At 36.5% G+C, this 13,317-nt stretch overlaps 1 pseudogene; it reads right to left on the minus strand.

Annotated features, from left to right (window-relative positions):
* Positions 1 to 719: 719 nt before the first annotated feature.
* On the minus strand, positions 720 to 1,269 carry LOC101422385 (large ribosomal subunit protein uL22 pseudogene; annotated as a pseudogene).
* Positions 1,270 to 13,317: the final 12,048 nt, after the last annotated feature.

Consider the following 13,317-nt stretch of genomic DNA (forward strand, 5'->3'; position numbering starts at 1 on the left):
CATTATTTAATTTGTTGCCCAGATTTTTCCATCTTTGTCCATTGGTGGCTGTTAGGGCTTGAGTCATGTTCCCCACAAAAGACACGTTCCAGGACTAACCCCTGGTCCTATGGATGTGAACCCATATGGAAATAGGACCTTTGAAGATGTTATCAGTTAAGGTGTGGCCAAACTGAAGAAGGGTGGACCTTAATCCAAAATGACTGAAGTCCTTTTAAGCAAAAGTGAAGAAACCCCAAGGATTGTTCATAAGCCAGCACCCGAATGTTATGGGCCATGGGAGAAAGCATGTCTGACAATACCTTGATGTCAGACTTCTAGCTTCCAAAACTGTGAAACATTAAATTCCTGTTATATAAGCCAACCAGTTTGTGGGATTTGTCATTGAAGCCCTGAGAAACTAAGACAAAAGCTCTGTGTCCCCTTTACAAGTCTCCATCCTTTTGTTTATTGAGTCCTTCCTTATTTTCTGTCACTACGAGATGCTCCCAGCTCATCTTATATATTTTCTGCCTATACACTAGGATAAGCTGTTTTTATCAGGGAATCCTGATTCCTTTAATTTGGGGGGATAGCATTAGAAACAAGATCTCAACACTGGGTGCAGAATAGTTTTTCATGATTATTTTTTCTAATGGCCTATATTCTAATTATTAACTCCATGAGTTCACACAATTTATTTATTTATAACTTTTATTTGCATTTATTGTATGCTGAAGTTATTCCCGAGTCATAAGTTTTTGTTTCTTCAGTTTCTTCTAGAATATCTTTTTCTTCTGTGCAACCTCCTCTTCTGGCTTAAGAACAATTTGTTCTTTTCCAGTAAGGATCATCTCGATGTGGCAGGGGGAGCTCATGTATGGATTAATCTGACCATGAGCTCTGTAAGTACACTGGTGCATCTTGAGGGCTTTGTTCACCTGGATGTGCTCAATGACCAGAGAATCTACATCTAAACCCTTAAGTTCAGCATTACTATCTGCATTATTAAGCATGTGCAACAGAAATTCAGCACTCTTCTTGGGCCACCGACCCCGTGTCAGCCCCACTTTTTAGCCTGGGCACACCTACCAACACCACCATTATAAGGACAGAACGGCACACATTGCTTCTGTAAAGTGACATCTTTCAGACACTTCGTGACTTTTTGAGTATGCATACCCTTGATGGCCTGGGCAATTTCTTGGTGTTTAAAGTGAACACAAAGATTTGAACTCTTGATTTGTATGATTTTGTGGGGTTTTCTGGGTCAAGAGAACAGCGAGCCATTTTCAGAGATCATCTCAGGAGACTTATGGGAAGAGCTACACAATATATTTAGTTCATAATAGTGCAATCATACATTATTTGTCCTTTTGTGTCTGGTTTGCTTCACTCAACATAATGTCTTTCAGGTTCATCCAGGCTGTCTTATTTTTCATGACTTTGTTTCTTCTTACTGCTGCATAATATTCCACCATGTGTATATACCACAACTTGTTTATCCATTCATAAGTTGATGGACACTTGGGTTGTTTCCAACATCTGGCAATCATGAATAATGCTGCTTCAAGCATCGGTGTGCAGATGTCTGTTCATATCTCTGCTTTCAGTTCTTCTGATTATATACCTAGTAATGGTATTACTGGGTCACATGGCAAATCTATATTCAACTTCCTTAGGAGCTGCCAAACAGTCCTCCACAGTGTCTGTATCATTCTACATTTCCACCAACAGTGAATAAGCATTCCTATCTCTCCACATCCTCTCCAACATTTACAGTTTTCTGACTTTTTAAAGCGACCAGTCTAAAAGGTGTGAAATGATATCACATTGTTTTAATTTGCATCTCTCTAATCGCTAGTGATGCTGAATATTTTCTCATGTGTGAAACCATAATTTTTAAGTCCTGGTCCAGAGGTCATTAAAATAAATACAACTTTTCCATTGACAGGTTAGATGAGTAAAAAGGAGAACTTACAGATGCAAAAGACTTATGAAGCCAATAACATTTTATATCTTTGGTGACTAGAAAATTGTCGGAGACATTGTGAGTTTGTAGAAAAATCATGTACAAAATACAGGGCTCCCATTTACCAGTGTATTATTAACATTTGTATTGGTGTGGTACATTTGTTACAATGGATGAAAGTACATGTTTATAATCGCGCTATGGTCTATAATCCATGGCTTAATTAGGGTTCCTTCTTTGTATTGTACAGTTCCATGGATCTCTTATTAAAATATATATTCTGGTAGCATTTATACAATCCAAAATTTTCCCTTTTAACCACATTCAATATATAATTCAGTTATGTTAATTATGTTCACAAATTTTCCATCATCCCAAATAGAAACTTCACATTTTAAGCATTGAAACCCTATTCCCTATCCCCACCCCTACCCCTGGTAACCTGTATTCTAAATTTGGACTCTGTGAATTTGCTTACTCTAATTATTTCATATCAGTGAGATCATATAATATTTGTGCTTATGTGTATGTCTTGTTTCACTCAACATGATGTCATCAGTGTTCATCCATGTTGTCACATGGATCAGAACTATATTCCTTTTTACAGCTTAATAATATTCCATTGTGTGTGTATGTATATACCATATTTTGTTTATCCAGACATCAGTTGATGGACACTTGAGTTGCTTTCATCTTTTGGTAGTTGTGAATAATACAGCTATGAGCATTGGTGTGCAAATATTGGTATGCTTTTCTTTCTTTTGGATATATACCTAGAAGTGGGACGCTAGGTCATATGGTAATGCTATAATTAACTTTTGGAGGAATGGACAAACTGCCTTCCACAGCAACTGTAGCATTTTACATTCCAACCAACAATGAATGTTTCTTTTTCTCTACATTCTCTTCAATATCTGTAATTTTCCATTTTTAAAAACAGTATCCATTCTTGCAGGTATGAAATGGTAACTCATTTTGGTTTTGATTTATATTTACTTGATGGCTAATGATGTTGAGCATCTTTTCATGTGCTTTTTAGCCATTCATAGATCTTCTTTGGAGAAATGTCAGTTCAAAGTCTTTTTATTTTTTTAGTTAGGCCAGTAAAAAGAATTTATTGGGAAATCAGGGAAAAGAACAGATTTCACTGAGAAATGGGAGAGAAAGATGGAAATATACATTGAGATCTGGTACAGGTTCCTCCAGGCAGAGAGCCCAAAGTCTTTTTTAATTGGGTTATTTTTCCTTTGTTGCTGAGTTGAAGAATTTTTTGCATATTCTGGATATTAAACCCTTATTTGATATTTCCTTCCATTCCATAGGTTGTCATTTTATTTTCAGGATAAAGTTCTAAGATGCACAAATGTTTTTAATTTTGATGCTGTCTCATTTATTGACTTCTTTGTTGCTGTTGTTTGTGCTTTGACTGTAAAGTCTAAGAAATCATTGTCTAACACAGGATCCTGAAGACTCTTTCCTATATTTTCTCCTAGAAATTTAGTAGTTTTGACTCATATTTTGGTCTTCAAACCATTTTGCATTGATTTTTATGTATGGTGTAACGTAGGGGTCCACCTCCATTCTTTTTTTAAAAAAATATATTTTAAAATTTATTTTTAAGAGATACATAGATCATACAAAGTGTTACTTTAAAAAATATATAAGGGACTCCTTATGCCCCACTCCCCACATCCCTCACTTTCCCCACACCAACAACATCTTACAACCAGTTTTCCCAGCACCATTTGTTGAAGAAATTATTGTTACCCAATTGAGTGGTCTTTGCCGCCTAGTCAAAAACCAGTTGGCTGTAAATGTGAGAGTTAATTTCTGAGCTTTCATGTCAATAACATTGGTCTATGTGTGTCTTTGTGCCAGTACCTGTTGTTTTGATTACTATGGCTTTGCAATGTGTTTTAAGATGAGGGAGTAAGTCTTCCAACTTTGTTCTTCTTTTTCAAGATGAGTTTTGCTATTCAGGAACCCCTGCACTTCCATATAAATTTGATGATCAGCATTTCCACTTCTGTAAGGAATGTTGTTGGGGTTTTTATTGAGATTGGATTGAATATGTAAATAGCTTTGGGTAGAATTGACGTCTTAATATTTAGTCTTCCAATCCATGAATACAGGATGTTCTTCTGTTTATATAGGTCTTCTTTGATTTCTTTTAGCAATATTTTATAGTTTTCTGTCTACAAGTCCTTTACATCCTTGATTAATTTATTCCTAGATATTTGATTCTCTTAGGTACTATTGTAAATTAAATTTTTTTCTTGATTTCTTCTTGTGATTGTCTATTACTGGAATGTTGAAACACTCCTGATTATTGGGTGTTGATCTTGCACCACACAACTTTTTGAATTCATTTTTTAGTTCTAGGAGTTTTGCTGTGGAATTTTCAGGATTTATTTTTGTATATAAGATCATGTCCTCTGTAAATATGTAATGTTTTCAATTTGCATGTCTTTCATTTCTTTTTCTTGCCTAATTGTTCTGGCTAGAAGTTCCAGTACAATGTTTTATTAAATTTTTTTTCTTTTTAAAAGTTCTATTCTTTGTGATCCACACACTCCATCTATAATGTACAATCCATGGCTCTCAGTGTAATCACATAGTTTTGCATTTATCACCACAATGAATTTAGGATATTTTCATTACTCCAAAAAGAAAGCTACCATATTCTTTATTTCCCCTATTAACGCTCTTCAGCATTGTTAAGGTACATTTGTTACAGTTGATGAAAATATTACAATATTACTGTTAACTATAGTCAGAATTTGCATTATTTGTATCATTCCCATATAACACCCTATTAGTAGCACCTTGTATGAGTGGCATACATTTATGATAGTTCATGAAAGAAGACTGTTATATTTGTATTATTAACTACATTCATCATCCACAACAGGATTCATTATGTTATGTAGTACCAAGTTCATTCTCTTGTTTTCTTCTAATGACATATACAACCGTAAACTTCCCCTTTCTACCACAATCACACCCATATATGAACACTGTTAATTACACTCACAATAATTTGCTACCATCATATATATCCATTTTAAAACCTTTAGAGGCAACCTTATTAAAAAGTTTGCACACATTAAGCATCAGTTCCCCATTACCTGTCCTCATTGTATCTCCTGGTAACTTATGCTCTAGATCTTAGCTCCATGAGCTTACTTATTAGTTTATATTAGTGAGACCATAAAAGATTTGTCCTTTTGCATCTGACTTATTTCATTCAGCATGATGTCCTCAAGATTCATCCATGTTGTTGCATACACTGGGACTTCATTGTTTCAACAGTGTCCCTCCCAGTCCTCTGGAAACCACCCACTTTATGATCCATCCAGTTCCTGTCCTTTTTTTTTTTTTTAACATTTTTTAAAATTAAAGTTAATAGATCACAAAGAATGTTACATTAAAAAACATAAGAGGTTCCCATATAATCCACTCCCCACCCCCACCTCCATCATTTTTGTAAATTGTATTTTTTGAAGGTATATACATCTCAAAAAATGTTACATTAAAAAACATAAGAGGTTCCCATATATCCCCCACATCCCCATCCCACTCCTCCCACAGCAACAACCTCTCCCATCATTGTGGCACACTCATTACACTTGGTGAACATATTTTGGAGCACTGCTGTACCACATGGATAATAGTTTACCCTGGAGTTCACACTCTCCCACAGTACATTCAGGAGGTTATGGCAGGATATATAAAATCCAGCATCTGACTCTGTAATATTATTTAGGACAACTCAAAGTCCCAAAAATGTCCCCACACCTCCTCTCTTTTTCCCTTTCCATGCCGTCAGCAACCACTGTGGCCACTTTCTCCACTTCAATGCTACAATTTTTTCTATTACTAGTCACAATATTTTTATAATAGAATATCAGTAAGTCCACTCTAATTCATATTTTATTCCTCCATTCTGTGGATCCTAGGATGGTGATGTCCACTCCACCTCTAGATTAAGAGGGAGATTAGATTCCACATGGAGATGGGATGCAATTCTTCTGCTTGCAGTTGTAGGCACTCTTGATTCCCTGGTGTGGGGGTTGGCCATCTTCACTCCCTGTTAGCTGGCCTGGGTAAGTCCAATGAACCAGAGAGTAGGATTTGTAACTCTGCTGAGGCTCAGGGTCCAGCTGGTACATGGACAGTCCAGAGATTCAAGTCCTCTGAGTATACACCATCCTTAGCACCAACCACAAATTCAGTGGAAGTGACAGAAGAGGCATGTGTAGAAAGGTCACATCTGAGTCTAGCTCCATCACACTCAGGAGCACAAATTCGAAAATAAGGCCTTCTGACATGGCAAAGAACTCCAAATCCATCTGCCATGACCATAACCCTGTGGGTCTCTGTAGTCTTCAGGAGAACCAGTACCTAGGGTTGTATACACTTTGGCTTTTCCTGGGGTCCTGCTGAGGCATGCATAAGCACAACCCTTCTGATAACATCCTGACTCTTTTTTGAAGCCTCTTAGCCATAAAACTCATTAGTCTTTGCCATTTCCCCCTTTTATTCAAGGTCAAAAAGCAGTTTTTTAAAACATGATCCTGCGTGTAGGCTGAGATATTCTGCTGGTCCGAGTTGACCCTTTTATTCAAGGTCTCTTTCTAGGTGCATCACCAGCTAGTGATTGATAGTAATCCCTCGGTGCCAGGGAGGCTCATCCCTGGGAGTCAAGTCCCACACTGCGGAGAAGGTAATGCATTTACATGCTGAGTTTGGCTTAGAGAGTGACCACATTTGAGCAACATGGAAGCTCTCAAGAGGTAACTCTTATGTACCCTGCAGCTCTAGGCCTAGTGCATATTTCAGGCACACAGGCTCATAAGCATAGTCATCAGTATAAGGGCTCATTATTGGACCATCCTTCCTTGTTGGTCTTTGCCATTGCACTTGGGGGATTATTGCTGTTTCATTGGGGAATGTAACAGAGCTGGGGAGGAACTCAGCACTCCCTCAGTTGTCATTTGTAACTGTAACTACTATGAAAATACCCAACATATATAAAAACATTTTTATGTCCCTTATATACATGCCTTGGAGAACTCCCTCCCACCCATGTGTCCCCCATCAATAACACCACACACCAGTGTTCCTCTCTTACCATAGTTGAACCTCTCTGTGGTCCAAAACTTCTTCAACAATGAAGCCTAATATAATGCCAAATTCAATTAATAGGAAATTGAAATATAGTGATGGGTTTAAAGTTTAGAAATAGAATACATACTAATTTAGAAATACTAAACTAAAAATAAATTAGTGTATTAAAAAATGAAAAATATTATAAAACTTTGTTTTTAACATTTTGCCTTTCATCACTGTAATAGGTATTGTCCTGCATGTACAGTGGCAAGGCCCATTCTTTTATTTCTTTCTCAGTGTCTACATCCTTTCTTTTTTTCCCCCTAATTTTTAATTTTGTCTTCAAAAAAGTGTTAGATCACAGTAATTCACACATGCAATATAAGGGACTCTCATATGGAGATATATATATATATATATATATATATATATATATATATATGGAGATATATATCTCCAATATCAAACCCTTTTCCCCTTTCCCCAGCAATGATCTTTTTACATGTTCATGTTATATTTGCTACAGCTGATGTACAGATTTTGAAACATAGTTATCAAACATTGTTCCATTTTGGTTTACATTATGGTTTATATTTTAGACTGTGCACATTTAAAAATTTTTAGTTTCCTTATGCTTTACATTATGGTTTACATTTTAGTTTATAGACTTATACAATTTTGGTGTAAGTTAACATGTCCTATATCCATCATTACATGATCTTGTGGAGCACTTCCACTGTCCCCAGTTGCCCTGCTTCCATCTATTCTATACCTCTCTTCCCCTCCCCTCAAGGTCCTCATCTAGTACAATGTTGAATAACGGTGGTAACAGTTGGCATTGTTGTCTTGTTCCTGATCTTAGAGGAAAAGTTTTCCACCTTTTACCATTAAGTATGATATTAGTTGTGGTTATTTCATAGGTGTTCTTTATCATGTTGAGGAAGTTTCTTTCTATTCCTAGTTTTCTAAGTGATTCATCTAGAAGTGGTACTAGATTTTTTCTGAATCAATTGAAATAAATTTCTTTCATTCTATTCATGTAATGTATTACTTTAATTGATTTTCTCTTGCATACCTGGGATAAAACCAACCTGATCATGGTGTATAATTCTAACGTGCTGTTGAGTCTCTTTTCTAGCATTTTATTGAAGATTTTTGCATCTCTATTCATAACAGAAATTGGTCGGTAATTTTCTTTTCTTATGGTATCTTTATCTGCTTTGCTATTAGGTTGATGTTGGCTTCACAGATGAGGTAGGTAGTGTTCCCTCCTGTTCAATTATAGAAAGGTTTTGAGCAGTTTTGGTATTAATTTTTCTTGGGAAGTTTTGTAGAATTCAGCTGTGAAGCCATCTGGTCCTTGGTCTGTTGAAGTCTTTTATTTCTTCTAGAGGTAGTGTAGTTGGTTCATGTGTCTCTAGGAATCTGTCCATTTCAACTAGGTAGTCTGATTTGTTGACATGCAGTTGTTCATAGTATCCTTTTATGATTCTTTTTATTCCCGTGTAGTCACTAGTAGCTTCCCCACTCTTACTTCTGATTGTATTTATTTGCATCTTTTCTCTTTTTTAGTCAGTCTATTCAAGGATTTGTCAATTTTATTGATCTTTTCAAAGAATCAACTTTTGGTTTTTTTAATGCTTTTAAAATTTATTTTTATTCTCAATTTCATTTATTTCTGCTCTAATCTTTGTTATTTCTTTTGGCTTACTTTGTGTTTAGTTTGCTGTTCTTCTGTTTCCTCCAGGTATGAAGTTATTGTCTTTGATTTGAGCTCTTCTTTTTAAATGTAAGCATTTAGGGCTCTAAATTTCCCTTTCAGCACTGCCTTTGCTGCATACCATAAATTTTGATTTGTAGTGCTCTCATCTTCATTCATCTCAAGATATTTACTGATTTCCCTTGTATTTTCTTCTTTGACCCATTGGTTGTTTAAGAGTGTATTATTTAACTTACATATATTTGCGGATTTTCCAGTTTCCTGCCTGTTCCTTTATGGTCAGAGATGTTTTGTATAATGTCAATATTTTAAATTTATTGACTTTTTATGACCCAACATATGGTCTATCCTGGAGAGTGATTATGTGCACTTGCAAAGAATGTATAACCTGCTGTTTTGGGGTACATTGTTATATATATGTCTGTTAGGTCTAGTTCATTTATCATATTATTCACATTCTTTGTTTATTGATCTTTTGTCTAAATAGTCTGACTATTTATAAGAATGGCATACTGAAGTCTACCAGCTAATATTGTCATGGTTTCTTTTCTACCTTAAGTTTTCAGTGTTTGCCTCGTGTATTTTGGGGCACTCTGGTAGGTGCATAAATATTTATGATTTTTATTTCTTCTTCGTGGATTGACTTTTTTTTATTGTTATATAGTGTCCTTCTTTGCCTTTTGTAACAGCTTTTGATTTATAGTTTATTTAGCCCAATATTAGTATAGCTACCCCAGCTCTTTTATTGTGGGGGTTACTATTTGCATGGTATTTCTTTTTCCATCTTTTCAATTTGAACTTATTTGTGTCTTTGGGTCTAAGGTGAGTCTCTTTTAAAAATATATAGTGGGGAAGGGGACCTGGCCCAGTGGTTAGGGCATCCGTCTACCACATGGGAGGTCTGCGGTTCAAACCCCAGGCCTCCTTGACCCGTGTGGAGCTGGCCCATGTGCAAAGCTGATGCGTGCAAGGAGTGCCATGCCACACAGGAGTGTCCCCCATGTAGGGGAGCCCCATGCCCAAGGAGTACGCCCCATAAGGAGAGCGTCCCAGCACGAAAGAAAGTGTAGCCTGCCTAAGAATGGAGCCACAAACACGGAGAACTGACACAACGAAATGACGCAACAAAAAGAAATGCAGATTCCCATGCTGCTGACAACAACAGAAGCGGATGAAGAAGATGCAGGAAATAGACACAGAGAACAGACAACCGGGGCAGGGGGGAAGGGGAGAGAAATAAATAAATAAATAAATAAATCTTTGAAAAAAAAATATATAGTGGGTCTTTCTTTATCATCCATTCTGCCAATCTCTGTTTATTGACTGAGGGAGTTTAATCCATAACATTCAGTTCATTACAGTAAAAGTGGTATTACTTCAGCCATTTTATCCTTTCATTTTTATGTAATATTTTTTTGTCTCTCTTTTCCTTTATTTTAAACTCCATTTTTGTATAGCTGATTTCTGTGATATTTCTAATTGATCCCTTTCTCATTTCTGTTTTTGTATATATTTTAAACATGTCCTTTGTGGTTATTGTGGTGTTTGTATGACACAACCTACATCTATAACCTACTAATTTGAAAAGATACCAACTGAGCTATAATAGCATACACACTCTCTGCTACCATAACCCTCTGTTTCCCCTCTTTATCTTGTTTTCCCCCACATTGCCTCCTTTTATTTTGTGTGTTCATTATCAGGAAATAGGACTTTTTCTTGTTCAATTATATTCTGTTTCATCTAGGAATTAAAGTGTAGAGTTGTGAATTAAGGATTCAGTACTATTGGATTTTGCATATACCCTTTAATATACCTTTACTGAAGATCTTTATTTCTTCACATTACTCTAACTCACTGTCTCCTTTCTTTTCATTCTAACCTACAGAACTCCTTTTAGTAATTATTGTAGGCCATGTCTTTTGTTGATGAACTCTCTCAGTTTCTGTTTATCTATGTGTATTTTAACATTTCCTTCATTTTGAAGTTTGGCCAGTCAAATAATTTTTGGCTGGCAGTTTTTCTTTTTCAGTTCCTTTAATATATCATACCACTGCCTCTTTGCCTTAGTCTTACTGAGGATCTCTTGTATGTGATGAAACTCTTTTCTCTTGCTTCTTTCATAATCCTGACTTCATCTTTGGCATTTGACATCCTGATTGGTATATGTTTTGTTGTAGGTCTGTTAGAATTTACTCTGTTTGAAGTATATTGTGCTTCCTGTACATATATATTTATGTATTTCATAAGAGTTGGAAAATTTTTGGCCATTATTTCTTCAAATATTCTTTGCGCACCTCTTCTCTTCTCTTTCTGAGACACCCATAATCTATTTGTTTGTATATTTCATGTTGTCACTCAAATCCCTGAGACACACTGCTCAATTTTTTATATTCTTCTCTTTGTCTCTTCTACTGACTATGATTTCAATTGTCTGGTCTTTTAGTTCACTGATTCTATCTTCTGCCTTTTCAAGTCTACTGTTGTTTTTCCTTTAGCTTGTTTATTTATTAGTAAACTTTATTTCAAACTCAGAAAATAGGTAAAAGACAACTTAATAAGTTATGGGAGTATTACTCTAAAAAAATTCTGTCCAGGCACTTTTATCACATGTAATCCTGAAAAGAAACTTGATTGTTCCTCCAGTGTTTAAGAAGATACACAAATGATATTTGTGTATCATTGATTGATTAAATGACAAATTGATTAAATGACATGATCAAAGTCTTGTTAATGAAAAAAATGAAGATGAAAAAATGCACAATCTTATTCATATCTCATAAAATGAAACCCCATATTCTTCTTTTGGCCTTTAGCATTTATATAGTACTTCCTTTGCTTTTGCTACAAAAATATTACATTATTGTTAACTGTAGTCTATATACTTCATTAGTTATATTTTTCCCATGTAGCACCACATTCTTAACACCTTGTAGTAGAACATTCCTGCATTTATACTATTAACCACAGTCCTCATCTACCACAAATATCATTGTTATACAGTACCTAGATTATCCTTCAGCTGTCCCTAACTAACATTCACCTTCCTATGCCATCTGTTTCAGACAAAATCATATTCATAAATCCATAGTGTTTGTTACACTCATCTTATAATGTGCTTCCATCAACTCTATCCATTACTACTTATATACAATTGATCTTATAAAACATTCTATGTACATCCAGCATCAGCTCCCCCTTCTCAACCCACATTCAGTCTAGTTTATTTTTAATTTCCATTATTGTGATTTTCAGTCCTATAATTTCTATTTTATTTCTTCATAAACTTTCAAATTCTTTTTTTTTTTTTTTCTCTCATCCTGGTTCTTTTTTTTTTTATTGATTTTGTAATAATATTACATTAAAAATATATATGTGAGGTCCCATTCAACCCCACCCCCCCACCCTACCTCTCCCCCCCCCCCCCCCCAGCAACACTCGTTCCCATCATCATGACACATCCATTGGACCCGGTAAGTACATCTCTGGGCACCTCTGCACCCCATAGTCAACGGTCCACATCATGGCCCATACTCTCCTCCATTCCATCCAGTGGGCCCTGTGAGGATTTACAATGTCTGGTGATTGCCTCTGAAGCACCATCCAGGGCAGCTCCATGTCCCTAAGACGCCTCCACCTCTCATCTCTTCCTGCCTTTCCCCATACCCATCAGCCACCATGTCCACTTTTCCCAATCCAATGCCACCTTTTCTATGTGGACATTGGATTGGTTGTGTCCATTGCACCTCTATGTCAAGAGGAGGCTCAGATTCCACATGGATGTTGGATGCAATCCTCCCACTTTCAGTTGTAATCACTCTAGGCTCCATGGTGTGGTGGTTGTCCTTCTTCAACTCCATCTTAGCTGAGTGTGGTAAGTCCAATAAATCATATTGTAGGTGCTGGAGTCTGTTGAGGCTCAGGACCTGGCTATCACATTGTCAGTCCAGAGATTCAAATCCCCTAAATATATCTTAAACCCCAGCATTAACTGCACCTCCAGCACATTAGCATGAAAGTCTTATGAAGGGAGATCCCATCTGAGTCCAGATTCATCACACATAAACACCATTTCCAAAGAGGGGCCATCTGCCCTGGTAGTTAACCTCATCGGCCATGACCATAACTCCCATGGGTCTCTTTAGCCCTCAAAGGAACCAATATCTGGGGGTTGTATCTTCTTTATCTGTCTCTCTGACTCTGCTCAGTTGTGCATGAGGGCAATCCTTCTGCCAGGCTCCAGACTCTTTTTTAGGAACTTGTAGCCATATAAACTCATTTCTCTTTTCCATTTCCCCCTTACTTTAGGTCAAACAGCATTTTAAAGTCATGTTATTTTATGTAGACAGGGATATTCTGCTGATCCACATTGAACCTTCCGTATAAGGTCATTTTCCAGTTGCATCATCAGTTGGTAGTTGATAGTGGTCCCTCGGTGCCAGGGAGGCTCATCCCCGGGTGTCATGTCCCACGCTGGGGGGAAGGCATTGCATTTACATGCTGAGTTTGGCTTTGAGACTGGCCACATTTGAGT

This window comes from Dasypus novemcinctus, chromosome 1, assembly GCF_030445035.2.
Source record: "Dasypus novemcinctus isolate mDasNov1 chromosome 1, mDasNov1.1.hap2, whole genome shotgun sequence".
Classification (NCBI taxonomy): Eukaryota; Metazoa; Chordata; class Mammalia; order Cingulata; family Dasypodidae; genus Dasypus; species Dasypus novemcinctus.